The 17991-nt window shown below is 32.8% G+C and overlaps 1 protein-coding gene across 3 annotated transcripts in view; it reads right to left on the reverse strand.

The window, feature by feature from the left end:
* Positions 1-14912, reverse strand: part of LOC118202832 (retinaldehyde-binding protein 1-like) — a 39057-nt gene extending 24145 nt beyond the window's left edge. Inside the window, exon 1 of one of the 3 annotated variants that reach the window (XM_035375035.2) lies at positions 14703-14912. The gene's annotated coding sequence lies outside the window, so the exon portion shown is untranslated. Of the gene's footprint in view, positions 1-14692 lie in introns of all 3 variants that reach the window. The other 2 variants (XM_035375036.2, XM_035375037.2) reach the window with 2 other exon arrangements.
* Between the last annotated feature and the right edge of the window lie 3079 nt (positions 14913-17991).

A 17991-nucleotide genomic window follows, 5' to 3' on the forward strand; every position in this document is an offset into this window, starting at 1 on the left:
GAAGTAAACTAATCAAACTTCGCATCTTTGAAAATTTTGTTTTCCTTCCGTTAACAGAACAATTTACTAAATTTTATGAAATCTAGAGAGATTGTAATTGCTGAATATATGAAATAAATATTCCACTTTCGATGGAATGGGGGTGACGAAACTGACTAACTGAAGTATCTAACATATTTTCTTGCCTTAGATTCTTCTAGAAATTCCAAAGCATTGCCCTATCTGATATTTTTTTTCCAATGGCAGATTGGGAACAGTTACATTGTAACACAGTCCATTAATTTAAACAAGGCCAGATATAGTGGTCTTACGGAGGCACCTAATAGGTGGGCCACCATCGCCTTCTATGAAGGAACGGACAGTTACAACCATGCCTTCTCCGGGATTAGAACCCAGGCCCTTCGGTATCGCACTCAGGCTTCCCTAACCACTATACCGTCTGGGCTGCGCTCTATCTGATATACTCTTCAGAACACCTAACAAACTAATTGTTAGGTGTATAATGGCACCTAGCCATAATTTTTATGCGCTCTATACAAACTAATTGTTAGATACACCTAACAATTAGTTTGTATAGAGCGCATATATTGTTAGGTATAGAGCGCATAAACAAATGCGCTCTGTCTGATATACTCTTCAGAACACCTAACAAACAGAACAACATTTTTTAGAAATTTCTTTTCTCGTGAAGCATTTACCAGTCATCATTCTATAGAATGACTTATTCTATAGAATGCTATGTTTATGTTATTGAGTGTCCTTTCGTTTTTAATGTGCACAGCAGCTACATGCATCTTTCCACCGAATTCAGTTTCTTTAGATGCTAAAATAAAATGTTACGCGTAATCTGTTCAGAATCTGTTACGCCCAGTCTGTTCAGAAAATTGCACACATTTACGTCAAGTAAACATCACCTAGGTCAAGCCTCGGCAAAGTATCATCCGGGGTTACCAAGTGACCCATTTCATAATTTCAAGTGGCCCACTTGAGTTCCGAAAGTAAAGAATAATATATAAAAATAAATTATAAAACATAAATATGAAATGAATACTTGAAGAATACATAAAAACAAACCGAAAATGAACAATATTAATAATATTTTTGTTTGATTACAAAGTAGCAGTGGCGAATATGCATTTTTATTTTTAAAATATGAAAACTGTAACATAATTTCAAGAAGAAATTGGTAAGTTTGGCTACGCCAGTCCACAATCCATAATTCCATAAAACTGGCTTTGCCATCTTGTCTGAATTCGCATTCGTCTTAAGATGACTAACCAAAAGCCATACTTGACTAAATTGGCATCACAAGTTTAGCATCAGGGTAGCCATTAATATTGAAGAGAAAAATAAAATTGATTCAGTTACATTTATTTTTATAATAATTATAATTAGCCCAAGGAGCGTTAGCCCAGAAAGACTATTAGTCTCAAAACTGCATTTTGTGTCTAATCACTTTTCAAACTGCTGCCCCCCAAATATTATCGCCATGTATTACATTTAACTAAACTAAAAACTAAACTCAGTGGCGCAAACAGCCCTAATGGGCCAAGGCCTGCAGTGCCCCAAATCTGCTTTCTTGACCGTGGGCCCCGGGGTGCGTAAGCATATGCCCTGTTCGAACCCCGGACCTGTGATGCTGCTGCGCGATGCACTAGTCACTGCGCCACCGGGCCTATGTATTATATTTAAAGAAGCTAAATAATGAAGAATCTGCATGAACGCATGAATATTTCTCGCATCGTGTAGAAACAACGGTACATAAAGCCATCAAATTTTGAAAAACGTAGTCCTCCAATCAAACATGGGCACTTGGAAGCCCGAATTTTGAATTTGTTTTAATTTTAATGTTTAAAGCGTATTGTAATTATTTTCTCAATAAAATTTATCTTATTATTCACCAAGAAAGACTGTTCTAAAATTAAAATACCTCTGACCCGAAACGTCTTCTTAATACACGTATTTTGACTAATTTTGACCCGCAGCCAAATAAGGTTGCCGACGCCTGGCCAGGTTAATTATATGAGACGCCCCGTAACCAAATAGCTTTTAAAATCTAAACTAAAAATTGATAAATCTGTTATTAGATTACTTATTTAAAAGATTTGTTAAAGTTAAAAGCTGAAACAAAAATTTCTATATTGCATCGAGTTCATAAATGAAATGTCACCATGTTTCTAGCTTAATCTGTGTACCTAGTAATTTAAACAGTTCAATAAGTCATAATCTAATATTTCATATTTTGGCATAGGCTTAAAATTTAAGCTTCGAGTTGCTATTAAATTTTGCAAACTAACTACAACTTTGCAATACATATAACAAACAATATCTAGTGTAATAGAGGAAAATTTACGATAAAAAGGTAACACAAATAATACAATACGTACAATTACTTAATTAACTTACAACTTCATATATTGTTATTATTTATGTTTCAATAACCGAATCAGCTACTAGTTTCTAATATGTCGCCAATGTAAATCGTAAAATAATTTTTACACTTATAAGGTATTTCTCCCGACTTCGTGGTGTGGTGGTCTGCACGCTGGGCGCGTATTCCAGAGGTCCGTGGTTAGATTCTCAGCGAAGGCGTTATCATTTTTCAAGTCCCCTGCTTCTAAAAAATACCTAATGTCTCTACAGTGGCTTCCGAACTAAAAAAGGTGGTGGATGATGATTCTCCACACCCAGGATTTGGCGATTGTGTCCCCTAAAAACACCAGCCGCCCTCTAAAAGAGGGAGAATACATATATACATTCTCCCCGCCTTCTTGGCATGCCTTCGTGGTGTGGTGGTCTGTACGCTGAGCGCGTATCCCAGAGTTCCGTGGTTTGATTCCCGGCGAAGGCGTTACTCATTTTTCATCACTCCTGCTTCTAAAATAACCTAATGTCTCTACACACTCTCTGTCTTGCTTTCAGTGTGTCTAAATTTATATCGTTAAGTTTATATTTGTATTTTGTATCAAAAACGGATTCATACATGTTTCATTTACAAAGGAAGAATGAGATGCATTTTACCTTTAAAATATGAAAAAGGAAAAGTTTGAAAAGACCTAATTTTGGGTTTAATATTTCTGTACTTTTATTTATTATCTAATAACCGTTTAAAATTTTAAACTGCTTGAAACTGTTTTTCCTTCAAGGCGATTGTTTCAAGTTATACGTTATCGCCATACTTTGTCCTCAGTTCCTTTCAATTTATTTTTTCTCATAAATAAATATTTGATTGGTTTTTATGGCGTAGCAGTCTGTTTATTTGATTTAATAAAAAAAATACGGACAGTAAATTTTATTAAATGATAGAAATAAATACGGGCTTCTTTTCAGAAAAGAACCAGCAGATTTTATCAGCTTGGAAAACTCTTTGTTTTTGTAATATAAAAATATATTGTATATTAAATTATAGGGGAAAGAAAAATATTCTTCTTTTTTTCTAGTTTTGAGTTGAATATTCAAATACAGTTTTTCGTCTACGTTGAACGTCGATAGTGGCTGCTTGTTGTGCCCTTTGCTTCCCGATTATTCAGCCATAACACTTTATGATTTATCACTCAAGAACCTTTAACGATAACATGTGTACAGACCATCCTTATCTCTCATCTTATCGCTCATAATGTGAAATCCAATAATAAATCTTTGAAACCAAATCTAACTGCGAGAGAAAGAGCTACAATGCGCGAAATTCATTCTAACCCGGATATTATCATTTCAAAGGCCGACAAAGGCGGCCAGATAGTCGTCATGGATAAGAACACTTACATCGATGGTGTCACTAAACTCTTAAACGAAGGACCATATAATCCGATCCCTAAAGATCCTTCACCTTCGGACTTATCCAAAATAAAAACTGCGATCAAATCTTCGCAAATCATTTCAAGCAACTTAAAACATTCGCTTATCCCATCTGTTGCGAATTGTGCCAGATTATATGCTCTTCCCAAAATTCATAAAAGTGGTATTCCTTTCCGCCATATTGTATCAAATTTAGGTACTGCCTCGTATCCTTTAGCTAAATATTTGGTTTCTAGATTTTCCACTCTATTAGACAATAACATTTACACCATAAAAAATTCAATAGAGTTTGTAAAAAAGATTAAAAACATTTCTCCTAGTAATTTACTCATGGTTTCTTTTGATGTAAAATCATTATTCACCAATGTCCCAGTGGAGGGTGCATTAAGATGTCTAGAAACCAGACTTCGCGAATTTCATTTCTCTTGCATCGAAATTGAGGAGCTAATTTCTCTCACTCAACTCTGTTTGAAACAAACACATTTTGTTTTCCAAAATAAATATTACAAACAAACTGAGGGATTAGCCATGGGAAGCCCCCTCAGTCCCATCCTGGCTGATATCTACATGCATTATTATGAATCAAAATTGTTTGAAACTTTAAACTTCCCGGCATGGTTCCACTACGTAGACGATACTTTTACCCTGTTTGAAGGTAATAAAGATGATTTAAATAAAGTTCTTTCAACAATGAATTCTATTGATCCTGCTATTCAGTTCACTTTTGAACTTGAGACTTGCAATTTTCTTCCGTTTCTCGACATTCTGGTCACACGTAACACATCCAACTTCAGTACTACAGTTTACCGTAAACCTTCATCGGTTTGCCTTCCACCACACTTTAAATCATGTCATCCGACTAAACAAAAGTTAGCTTCATTTTATTCCTATGTTTTTCGTGCTCTTCAAGTTTGCTCCTCGAAATTAGCCCTTGATGAAGAACTAAATTATTTAAAAGCAATAGCTATTGACAGGGGCTTTTCACCCAACATTATTAATCAAGCAGTTAAAAAATTCTCATCTGAACACACTAAAAGCCACACTCTTATTTTAGGAGATTATAAAAATTCTGTTGTCATTCCCTTCTTTCCATCAATTAGCTATAAAGTTGCACATATTTTGCAGAAATTTAACTTTCGGGTTGTTTATTCTCCCATCAATAAAATTCCAACTTCTATACTCAAGGACCCCATTCCAGATATGAATTCCTGGGTATTTATAGGATTCCTTGCCAGTGTGGTTTAATTTACATTGGCCAAACTAAGAGAGCCTTAAAATTTCGCGTCAAAGAACATGAGGCATATGTTAGAAAAAAGGAAACACAGAAGTCTTCTGTTGCTCAACATTGTTGGTCCGAAAATCACACTTTCAATTTTTCTGCTGCCAAAATTATTCAAAAAACATCTTCCATTGGAGAACTGGATTTTCTAGAGGCATTTCACATTCATAAAAATCTTTCTGTTCTAGTTAACGATCCTAATTCCAATCCAAATTTGCCTTCGGCTTTTAGAGAAATTATGTTTTAGTTCTGGTTTCGCCAACAGATGGCGCCACTTGCTTATTCTTGTCCAGGCTTTCTTATCTTATCTGATCATTATTTCCTATCTTGTTCATTTGCGGTTTTGCAGCTGAAGATGATGATTCAGTAAAACCATCGAAACTAGTCCTGTGAAAATTTTGTAGGTATAACGCTGATTTTTGTTGTTTGACTTCTGAATTAGACCATCCTTGTTTAGTTAAGAATCAGAATTTCGACAAAGAAATGTCGCAACAATTCTTTCTACAACTGTTGGAAATTTACAAAACGCATGACAAAAACTGATTATTGTTCTTTGATCTAACCTATTTCAAATATTCAAAATTCTTACTTTCGAAATATTGGTCATGAACCCTAAGCAGCGGTAAAAAAGAGTTACTTCAATAAGCAGTTCTTTCTATTTATTTTATTTTAATTTTTAACGTACAAAACACAAAATTTATTTTCACAGATGCAAACTACCAATGGAATACGTAAATAGTACTATTAACGAAAACTCTTATTGCATTAAAATAAATTTTATATTTAAGTACGGGTATTATCTTTTCTATTAATTACTCTACCTTGTCACTGATAATGATTTAGTTATGAGCAAAATATTTTTTAATAGCCGGAATTTTCTGCCATGTATATTCTGCCTTTTGCTACTGCAAAAGGTAAGTCGAATTGAATTAGCTTGCAGAAGAGACCAATGTACCACATTTTATCCAAAAACATTTCTGTCTTCAGAAAGATTGCAGAACCTATCCCTTTTTTAAAAAAAAAAAAGATTCAACAAGTGATTAATTTATTAATTAGATGGATAGTTTGGATCACCTCTGAACATCCTCCAGAACAGTTGTTAAGAATTCCATCTGAGTCATTCTAAAGGATTATTTAAAGAAAAAGAATATTCTATCCTTCTGAGAACTACCTTTTTCAAGAATATTTGTCAGTGAAGGAAGAAGACTGATAGATCTTTAGCTTTATAGACATTTCTTCTTTTCCAGGTTTTTTTTAATGCTCATGCAGCTACTATTACCATTTCTATGCAGAGGAAAAGAATTTAAGGCAAACATTTTGCATATTCCTTAATGAGACAACTCTATCGTTAAAAAAATCCTGAAATGCTTTGCTGGAGATTCTGGACCTTCAGGTGCTCGGAGGAAACTCTACTATAACTAGCGTCCATTGGTGGCAAAGTAGTAAAGTTCTGAAATGCTAGATACACTGGGTCGATGAACGGTCGACTCCATGTGAATCTTCATGCTTTTTCTCATGTTTAAAGTGGATGCGAGTCAGTTTCTTTTATAAAATCCTTCCCGAAAGCATTCCTTTCCCTAGGCAGATAAAATTCGTTTGCTTTGCCTTAATTAAACCAAATTACTATTGTTAACTTCACTTGAAATTAATAAAATTGTACTTGACCACGTACATTATAATTTTGAGACTCATACCTGAATTTCGTTTTCAAAGTATTTGGATAGAATGTGAACTATGTCCATAAGAGAGTTGTAAATTTAAGAATCTTGTGTGAAAGGCGAATTTTGTTAGCCTCTTCAAATTGACGAAATATTGCACGAATTATTGTTACGAAAGTCTAGACATACAGACTGAACTTCATTAATAGCCTGTTTGTTTATTTGAATACGGTCACGAAATCGAGGTCTAATTTGCCTGATATGAAGGAGGTTTAAGTTTTAAATATTTAGGTTTTAAGATGTTTGATAGGAAGAGCTGTCGAAGCAATACTAATTAGTATTTATATAATACGCTGAGAAAATCATAAAAATATCCCTTTCGCTCGGAATCGAACAGGGATGGACCTATTAGTGTTCTGCAAATTTAACTATTAGTTGGTCCATATTGGACCATATTAATAGCCTAATTATATCTTTTCTTACCAGTTGAACCTTCTGACCTCTGAACATTTTGATAAGACAGGTTTTTTTATTTAAAGAACCATCTAGTTAAAAGATCTGCATTTCTGCACATATAACTTCAGAAGTAGCATTAGAAGTTTTACAGGTTATCGTCTTACCAGCTGTTCCAATTTCTGCGTTAGAAAGCAGAGTTTTACCAGAAATTGACTAAAACGACCCACTGTAAATCAGCTCTAATTTATCTCAAATGCACGAATAGGAGAAACTTGTGTTGAAATCTAAATCGTATAAAAAATTAGGAAGATAATCTCAGAACATACCTACTTTTAAACTGTAAGTTTCAAAATATTACTTATTTTTAAAGTGACTATTACCATAACATCTCCGAAATTTCCATTGAGAAGGAAATGCTTTCTGTCCTCTAGTGTTAAAACAGCAATAGGTCTTTCAATTAACATAATTACATATCAAATCTCCATTGCGATTACTGGGTCCGTAGTTACAGTTGATGTATTTTCAATCAAAGTCGTCTGCAAAGACTGTTAAACATCATAAATTTATGCTAGAATCTAAGGCCTGCAATTCATACAGCTTGATTTGAAGACATATAAATTGACACAAAGGAGAATAGATTATTCTTATTATAATTTATAGGAACAGCACATGCTTAAGGTACATCTTGGGAACTGCTCATATCTTTTTAACTCGTAATTAGCTGTGCAGCTTCCTTTCTATTAAGGCAAGTATTTATCTATATAGTATAACAGACTATTTTAGCATATCTGGACGCAGGTGGATCGCATTATTTTGAAAGTTTTTATGTTTCTATTCATTACAGACCGCGAGAGTTCATATATTTGATTTCTGTTCCGATGCAAATTAATTTAGCAAGCGCGCGCTTCGTAAATAGTATGATAAATGATATAATGAAGCTGTTAGAATGATTATTTATCATCGCCACAGAATAGTTAAAACGTCTTAAAGACGATTACTATCTGATCCATAAGAATTTTATTAAATTCATTTACGTGGTTTTCGACTTTATTGAGTAGCTGTTTGGGATCTGTTAGAGTTATTCAATTGTTAAGATTTTGAAATCATTTTCATCATCTTCCGTGTCCATTATGAGGATTTTCCTTCACTTCATATCTTTTTTTTTTTTTTTTCCTTTTAAGACTATTAGGCTTTATACGTTTACATAATTGATTATCATGCAGTTTTTGGGATTTTCGTAATATGCTTATAATTTTTGTCAGCGTCATTGACTTTGAAAGCATTATTACGATCGTTAACATTTTGATTGTGCACGTTTTTCTTTCTACTTTAAGAGCAAAATCCTCTTTATTATTCCTTTTATTTTGCGGAAATTTCAGGCAGCTCGTGATTCCAGCTACTTATAAAGCTTTTCCTGTTGTTTTTTCTTTCCCTACGGGATAATTTTTTGGGGGGGGTCTAGAACTTCAAGAGCAGATCCGTAGGAATAAATCTTCAGCTCTCCATACAGCAGTACTCTGCATGGATCTCAAAAATGCGTTTGACTCCGTGTGGTGGCCTGGTATCCTTGAAGCCTTGCGCAACATTAAATGCCCTCAGAACATATTCAAGCTAATGAATAGTTTCCTAACAAACAGAGCAACGATAATCATCAGCAACAACTGTATAGTAGAAAGAATAATAACGAGGGGCTGTCCACAGGGTTCTTGTCTAAGTGCAGACCTGTGGAACATCACCTTCAATTATATCACCTCCTACAAGTGGCCGGACCATACAAAGCTCATCGCCTTTGCCGACGATGTGGCCTTTGTAACAAATGGGCATTCAAGAGACATACTAGAAAAGAATAGTAAAGAGACTCTCTCCATATTCCATTCACTCTGCGTCAATCAAAAACTAATAATTTCAGAGTCTAAATCACATATTATTTTATTTCCAAAACCGGGCAAATCGCTACAAAGGCTACCTTGCATTAAAATCAATAATAGAAGAATCAAGATCTCAAAAGAAATCAAATTTCTTGGATTGAAAATTGATCAAAAGTTTTCTTGGATCCCACACCTCATGGAAATTCGGAAGAAGACCCAAACTATTTCTAGAGCCCTCGCGAGGATGCAAGGCACAACGTGGGGCCTCAAGTCGAGGATGCAAAACATTCTCTATAATACCGTGATCGAAAAAATAATCCTCTACGGGGCATCAGCATGGACTCACCCTATGACAGTGAAAAGGAAAAGACTCTTAGCTTCGATCCAACGCCCCTTCCTCTTACAAATAGCAAAAGCATACAGAACTACCTCAACGGCAGCTCTCTGTGTATTAACAGGAATCCCACCCCTCCACCTGAAAGCAAAAGAAGATGCAGACTTAGCCACGTTATTCCACCTCAAGAAAAACATAGAGGTAGAAGATCAAAACCTGTGCCCTCTTGATTTTGAACAGCCACGAAATCCTTACCTAAGACACCCTGCAGTACATGCAAAACTCAGAATATCTACAAAAGAAGACACCCACAGTGTACCTTCATTTCCAGTCGTGTACACAGATGGGTCAAAGTTAAACGAAGAAGTAGGATGCGCATTCTTTGCACTCCTCTCAGAACAAGAAACAACAGAATGGAAAGGACACCTAAGGAACAACAACAGCGTTTTCCAAGCTGAGCTTTCAGCCATAAAACACGCTATTCTGTGGTCTCATCAAAAGCATCTAACATATGTTACCATCTACAGTGATAGCCAAGCGGCAATTAAAGCTGTCGATGATGCAAGAAACAAATCATCAATAGTGCAAGATATCTACGATTTATTATCACAGCGCAAGAGAACATCTATAAAAATAAAGTGGGTAAAAGCGCATGCTGGACAAGCCCAAAATGAAAGGGCAGATGCGCTTGCTAAAAATGCAGCTCAAGATCCATCTCTACCTCCAATCAATGTCCCATTCCCTAAATCGTATGTGAAACATATGTTGAAAAAAATTACATTAAAAAAATGGCAAACTGAATGGGAAAATGCAGAAGTAGGTAGAAGGCTTTTCAACTTCTACAAGAAACCCACATATGATCCAATCTCTTATATTTTCTTCATCAACATATTCTTATCTGGACATAGTCCTTTCCCCACGTACTACTTTGCACGAAATTTGAGCGATTCAGACAAGTGCGTATGTGGGGAAAAGGGAGACCAAGAACACTATGTTTTCAAGTGCCAGCTCACAAAAGAGCTACACTGCAAAGGAAGGTCACAAATTACGCCTGAGTACATTAAATGCATGCTAACGATACCTCAATTACAACAAAAGGTTTCCTTGATTATGAAGAAACTTTTTGCATATAAAAGAGAAGACATATGTCAAGATGCTATCACATCTGTATAAATACCTCTTATTCTACAACTTGCAAAAATAATGCAAGATTTCAGAAATATTGCAAGTGTCTGAAACAGCATAATATGGTATAAACAGTTTTTATAAAATAGTTACATTAAGAATTTGGACTGTATTAATGTAATAATTAAATCATTAATTAAAAAATAATATAAATAATATACGACTCTATTAGATATATTAGTGTAAATGTAAGTATTATGTGATTTTCTAATGTATATTTTCTGTATTTATGATACATTAATTTACAAAAATAATAATGTAAGATTTCAGTGCTGATGCATTTGTGTGTAACAAGTTAAAAAAAATGAAAGGAAATGTATTAATAAGAGAATTCACCTTAGTAATTCAACTAAGTATGATAAAGTGCACAAAAAAAAAAAAAAAAAAAAAAAAAAAAGAAATCCTTCAATTAGCTCCTTAAAATGATGTTTATTTTAATTCGATGTAACTAGATATACTAATGTAAATATATTGTTTGTATGAAGTACAATGTACAATGAAAGTTTGTATGTATGTTCGAAGTAATTATGTTATTTCAATCTGCCATAGATTATAATGTGAAATCTGCGTGTCTATAGATCATTGATATTATCCGTTTAGCTCTGCGTTTTAGATTTTAATCTTTGAGGGCAAGATAAAAAAGGTGATTAAAAACTTTTTAAACTTTTTATCCTTCCTTATTATGAAAGTTTTATAAAAAAGATAGGAATATTATTTACTTTCTTCGTCTTTTGCCGACTTCTGCTTCTTTAATTCTTTAATCGGAGTGTTTGTGGAAAGACTGTTTTGTTATAATTTTTACATTTCACCGCTGCTAGTTTTGATAAGTATGAAATGAAATGTTTACGGTAACGAATTTTGTTTGAATCTTTCAAAAGTTATCAACGATATAAAGCTTAATATTGAAATTTTCTGTTGTAACTCACTTTTCGAAAGAACCCTTTACTTAAATGCCTTTATTTAAATTTGCCCAATTAACATGTGTTTCAGAAATTATTACCGAAGGTATTATCTAGATATGCTCTATATTTGAAAACTGCATTCAAAAATCCATATAATCAGTTTCATTCTACACATTTCCATCAAAATGAAAAATTGCAGAAAACTTTATTCAATTGTTCTTATACTTCTGTTACTGGTAAATAAATGTCTGTGTATTTTTTTCCTCCTCAACCTCCTATCATTCCTCGTTTCCTAGTTTGCGACTAGGATTAGCTGTAATGTCATTAATTGGAATTACTGGTACTTTTACAATGATGAAACTATAGATAGATGTTAATTGCTTAGGGTTGTTTGTGGATCCGTTTTCACTTTTAGCATTTTGCCTAGAGACTAGCCTAAATTATTTTTAGCTCTTTCATTAGTTTTGCCTATAATTAAAATAATTTTAATTCATTACTTTAAAAGTTAATTCATTACTTTGATAATTCTTTTAAACATTTACAAATACTTGTTACTTTTAACTCATTTATTGATTACTTTGATTACTCGAGGTATCTGCTTAAGAAGAGGGGTGCATGCGGGGGTAACGTTTTAAGGGAATTTTTCTCATATTCAAATTAATCATGGTAAAAATAACAAAAAATTGCGTACAGATCGCTCCTTTGCAGTTTATATAAATAGCGTGTTCATAATAATACACATCAATAAATAGAGTAATAAGAAAAAAAAAAAAAAGAACTGCGATCTGGAATTTTAAGATTCTAGCCTAGTACCACAAAAAGCCTATCGTTCAAATATCAAAAAATGAAAAAAATATCTTCAAAAATTAAGAAAAATTATAAAATTAAAAAGAAATTACAATTTCATCTTGGTAGGCAGATTGAGGTTTGACACCTAATGTTAACTAAAATCTTAACTAAGTTAAGCCATTACGATGTTTTAGGTATTAGTGCTCCCCCAAAAATAGAGACATAATATATAAAATTACCTATACGATAATACAAAGCTAAATATTAGAAAAATGTTTTTTAACTTTCGTCGTGAATTAACACTACGTTGAACTTGTGCACATTTTTAATAAAGAAAAGATTTAGTTATATAAAAAACAGCTATGCATTAATTTCACTGAATATCCTGCGCAATTTTTCAAAATATAATATGGGTTCTCTTTTTAGTCTACGCTACATGAAAATGATAAAAGTATTGCAGTTCCAATAGGTCAATTTCGGAAAAAAAAAAGAACTCAAAGTTTTCTCAGATTTTTGTATTAGGACCAAACAGGCGTTTTCTTTTTTTTTTTTTTTTTTTTTTTTTTTTTTTTTTCATTTACAGGCACATACACGTTTCGAAAACATTTGGAATAACGTCACATTGAGGTAAGAATATTTAAAAACAGCATATCTCTAGAATTTCTGTTAGACAGTCTGTTGCTCTGGAGATAAAAATGTTTTATTCCGTACAGTGTTGCCACTGCTCGCTTTGAAATCGTCGAGTTTTTTAATCAAAAATTCGTTAAGATTTTACAAAATTTTAAATACGCAAAAACTATATTTAAAAGCATCATATCTTTAGAATTTCCGATAGACAGTCTCATGCACTGTAGATAAAAATGTTTTTATTTTTCCGTACCGTGTTCTCGCTTTGAAATTGCTGAGGTTTTAAATCGAAAATTCGCAATATGAAAATATGATAATTCGCAATATGCAATATGAAAATTCGCAATATGAAAATATTCTCAATATGAAAATATTCGCAATTTTGCAAAATATGAAATAGATAATAAAATAAATTCTTAATTCAAAGTTCAGGCTTCCAAGCGCTCATGTTCGGATGGAAGATTACATTATTCAAAATTTGATGGCTCTAGGTACCGTCGTGTCTTCACCATGCGAGAAATGTACGTACAGTCATGCAGATTCTTGATAATTTAATTTCGTTAAATATAATACAAAAATATTTGGTGCAACAATTTAAAAATGTGATTCATCGCTCATAGAAATGCGTTCATGAAACGAAAAGGCACACAAAAAACGCAAGAAAAGGTCGTTTTCAGATTAATAGCCCACCTGTACTACAGCCGCTTTGGGTTAAAAAGTATTATTATAAGCGATTTCAAGCTGTTGATATCTCATCTATACAAGCTGTTCGAATTAAGAGGAAAAAACTATTTAAATATTACTATTATTATGATTTGAAAAAAAGTTTTGTATATGATATATGATACTGCACTTTCTGGTTTTGAAATCAGAAATGTCGTTACGTCATAACATTAATGAACAAAATAGCACACACCAGATTCATTACTATTCTAAGCAATGTTTCTTAAAATCATTAACACTATGTCAAACCTCTTAATCCTATAATCAGGTAATTTGATGTTATTTCGAAAACAATTCTTAAGAATAAAAAATAACTTATAACTGTTATTAAAGAAACTTAAAACTGTTATTCTAAAGCCACTTTTTCAAAACATTTGTACAGTTTTGTATGTGTCTTCATAGAAAGACAGTATTACAAAATTGCTCCTGTAATTGCTCGTCTTCTTTAATAAAACTTTTGTTTCGAAATTATCAACTAAACATTTTCCCTTCTAGTTTAAAATAAAACTAAAAGAGATACATATGTCTACTGCTTACTGCTTTCTTAATTTAACTCATCAGATCAAAACCTTTTCCGTAACCTGAACTTTTAGATTAAATTTTTAGTTGATTTATTAAATAATAATGAGAAGCTATATTATTTATTGTCGTAGTTTCATATATATCATTCTCTTATAAAGATTTCTAACTAATCTATATATATATATATATATCGGATGATATAAATAAATCTTTTTAACACATTTTATTAGCCCAAAGGGCGTTAGCCCAAAAGGGTTATTAATTTCTTCAAGTGCGAAGAATAGTATATTTAATAAATAAAGTTAACACACAAAACGTTCAAAAACGCCCCCTTGAGCGTAATATAAAATTTGAAAGATTTAAGATTTTTTTATTTATATATATTTTTTATTTTTTAGAAATATGAACTTTATCACATTATTTACGAAATTATTTGCTTTCATTATTCATTTCATTATAATTTTGCACATTATAATTATTTGCTTTCCGTAGAGCATTTCTAGTAAAATTATGAATCGTGGAAAATATTTCAGAAATAAAGAGAAAGTTCTTACTGCACCTGACCCTTTAATTGTTCTCTTTTAAAGACGTCGTTGCTCTGCAAGCCTAAGCCAATAATTTCATTCCAGGAGTTGCTAGTTGTCAAAATCGTTCCTCTTTCCAAGGTGTATTTTAAAGAAGTGAAAGAGTCGTGCTGTAATAAAACGGCAATTTTATTTTACCGATTGTCATTCTACCAGCATTTATGATTTTAGCTACACACATATGATAACACAGAAATGTGCTTTTCCCTAAAGAAATATTTTATAAGAGGAAATGTTCGAGGCCATTCGTGCCAGAATGACGTATTTTGAGATAAATTCAATTGACTGCAATTACTTGAAAAACGAAAGCGGTGAAGGAAATTTTGTGTATTGGGTAGACTCTACGAAATATATAATATTTTTTAACTTTTATATTGTCAGCGAGAAAAAAGGTGTTATATAAATGTCTAGAGTTAATGTTCTTGGGATACGATATTCTTCTAAATTAAAACTAATACTGAAATGGAAGTGTTAGAATTTGATTTCAAATTATAAATTGTTTTCACGTAATACTTATATTCGTGTTTTAATTTGAATATACACACATTTTCCGAATTTCAGTTCACTTTATAAAATAAACAATAGTAAAAGTAGTAGTAAAAAAGAAGCAAGTGGTAAAGATAAACCGAAGCGGAATTGACGCTTTGAGTAAATTTAATTTGCTTGTCTAAATTGATGGGATAACGCAACTCCTTCAAAGAGGTTATATCGTGACATCTTATTTAAGTTTTATTAAAGATTTAAGTTGATTCTTTATTTTATGCCTCGCAGTCTTTCAGTCTAGTAATCTTTTAGTTCAGAGCTTTGTACATATTCTATGGCAAATGGCGCTGTAAACTCAAACTTCGAATTGAACAAAATTAAAACATAAGCATTTTACAGCTTGTAAAAGAGATTTAACATCAGAAAGTCAAGGTATAAAAATAGCCAGTTATGATCTAAAATATGCAAAGCTGAAACAGAATTACATATTATTAAGCACAGTTTCTAATGCCAGATTCTAAATCTGAATGAATATAGTCTCAGAAATGATATTTCTAGTGAAACGCTCTGTATACTGCACAGGCAAAAATAGCAATCCAGCAGTTTTTTCGTGAACTGGAAAAAGTGGCACAGCTAAGTCGATTCTTGAAAAGTAGAAGTCATCTATCGATTCTTTCAAAATCCTTTGAAGTCAGTACTGTGAAAGAGGTGGGATAGGAACTTCTAAGAGCTTCTGACTGTTTTCTGCTTCAAACAAAGCATTTTCATGAAACTGTAATGTCTGATACCTCCTTTCCCCTGGTATTCGAGAGAAACGTTTGTACAACTCAATCTGGCGATTGATTGCCGCAGGGGAGAGTCAGTTAGGGTTTGGACAGCGTCGGAGGTGACTGCACGATTATCGCAGGCGTGCACTCACCGTATATCTTAATAGGACTACACGATAATATGCAGGCATGTACTCTCCAATTGATTAATGTTAATCCAATCTTTAATTAATGTTAATCTTATGTAAATATTTTGTAACCTAATTAATACCTCTTATATATATATATATATATATAAAATAATGTGTGAGAAGAAAGAAGTCCCATTATTGGATTAACACCACGGATGACAGCAAACTATAGAACCTTTCAAAATCAATCATCACAGAAACCTACATCTTTTCTACGCCTTAAAACACAAATCTTTTCGAAGAATAGTAAAAAGTGAGAGTTTCAGCATGCTTATGAAATAGGATTTTGTTTTCTATCATTCTTTCCAGTGAAGGATATTTATGATTAAGAAAGACTTGAGACGTACACTGCGGGGAAATAAAGCGACAGTTTTATAATATCGCCCGTTCTACTAGGCCGATTGATGAATTTCAGACTGCGTTTTTCATGTCCCGAAAGCGCGACTTAGAATATAGTATTGTTCTTATATAGGTATTTTGACACAAAATCGGACTTTTTCTGAAATGACATGCCAATTTTTTCCATATTTTGATTATATGACTCAAATTATGCCTAAACATTACGTTTTGTAAAATTTGATGCGAAATTTACGAAGAAATTCAAAAATTATTTTGGCGCATTTTTTTTTTCAGTTCGCGCAAAGAATAATTCACTTGGCGAACTTCTTAAATTTATGGCAACCTGTTTTCCTTTCCTTTTTACTTCCCTGCACGAAGTAAAAAGGAAGTATTGTAATCGCGAAAAGTTTTAGGCAGCATATTTCAAAGAAAATATCCATTTTGACGGCTATCGAACGCAATTTAACGATGATTTTGCGAGACATCTATACGTAAGGACAGAATAAAAGACTCCTTTCCTCCAAAAAATTATAAAACTGCTGTAAAATTAATTCTGAAGAGAATTTTTCTTGGTGTCTGTACATATGTATGTATCTCGCATAACTCAAAAACAAGTAGCCTCAGAACGTTGAAATTTTGTATATAGGACTGCTATAAAATGTAGATGTGCACCTCGTATTTTGGTTGCAATCGGCCGCACCAAACGTATATAAATACATTTATATACGTATTCACTCTGTTACCCGGCTCAGTGATCTCAATTTCTTTACTCTTACATGTTTGTAAATTGTGCATTTTTGCTTTAAAAATGATTGAATTATGTTGTTCCTATCCTCCGGTTAAGATTTTTATGCCTTTAAGAAAACTGCAAGCAATATTTGTAGAATTATCAGCTATTTAAAAGTTGTTTAAGTGCGCTTAAGCCTAATATTTAAATAACATGGCGGACATGTTTGTTTACATTTGAAACAGCAGAATAGTTTTGCTGCCAATCTAGAGAGACTAAGCTTCGCGGTGTCAGCCGATAACATCGCGGCAAAAACATCGTGGATAAAAACGTCGCTGAGATAACAATGCAAGGCGAAAAAGTCGTGCTACAAAATGTCGTGGAAGAAAACATCGCAAAGAAAAAACATCGCAGTTCTAAAACATCGTGGTACAAAACATCGTCGAAAATAAAGCGGTTCAAATTCGCAATTTAAAAACATCGTCGTCGAAAATATCGTGGTAAAAAATAAAGTATCTACAAATCATCGCATGACGATAACATCGCAGACATGCTTTTTTCAGGTTTTAATAACTGTAAATGGATATTCCCATAATGATTTGTGAGCGCAAGATGAAAAGAAGGATAATTTTTACTTTCACGTTTTTTTTTTATTATAAATTTTTGCTGAAAAAGTAAGAAGGAAACTTCAGCATGGAAAATTAAATGCAACTTATAGATTATACATTTCATGAAAAATTACCAGTAAAAACTTTATAAAAA

The sequence above is a fragment of the Stegodyphus dumicola genome, chromosome 2, assembly GCF_044657685.1.
Source record: "Stegodyphus dumicola isolate Sdum_Otavi_A_Nest chromosome 2, ASM4465768v1".
Classification (NCBI taxonomy): Eukaryota; Metazoa; Arthropoda; class Arachnida; order Araneae; family Eresidae; genus Stegodyphus; species Stegodyphus dumicola.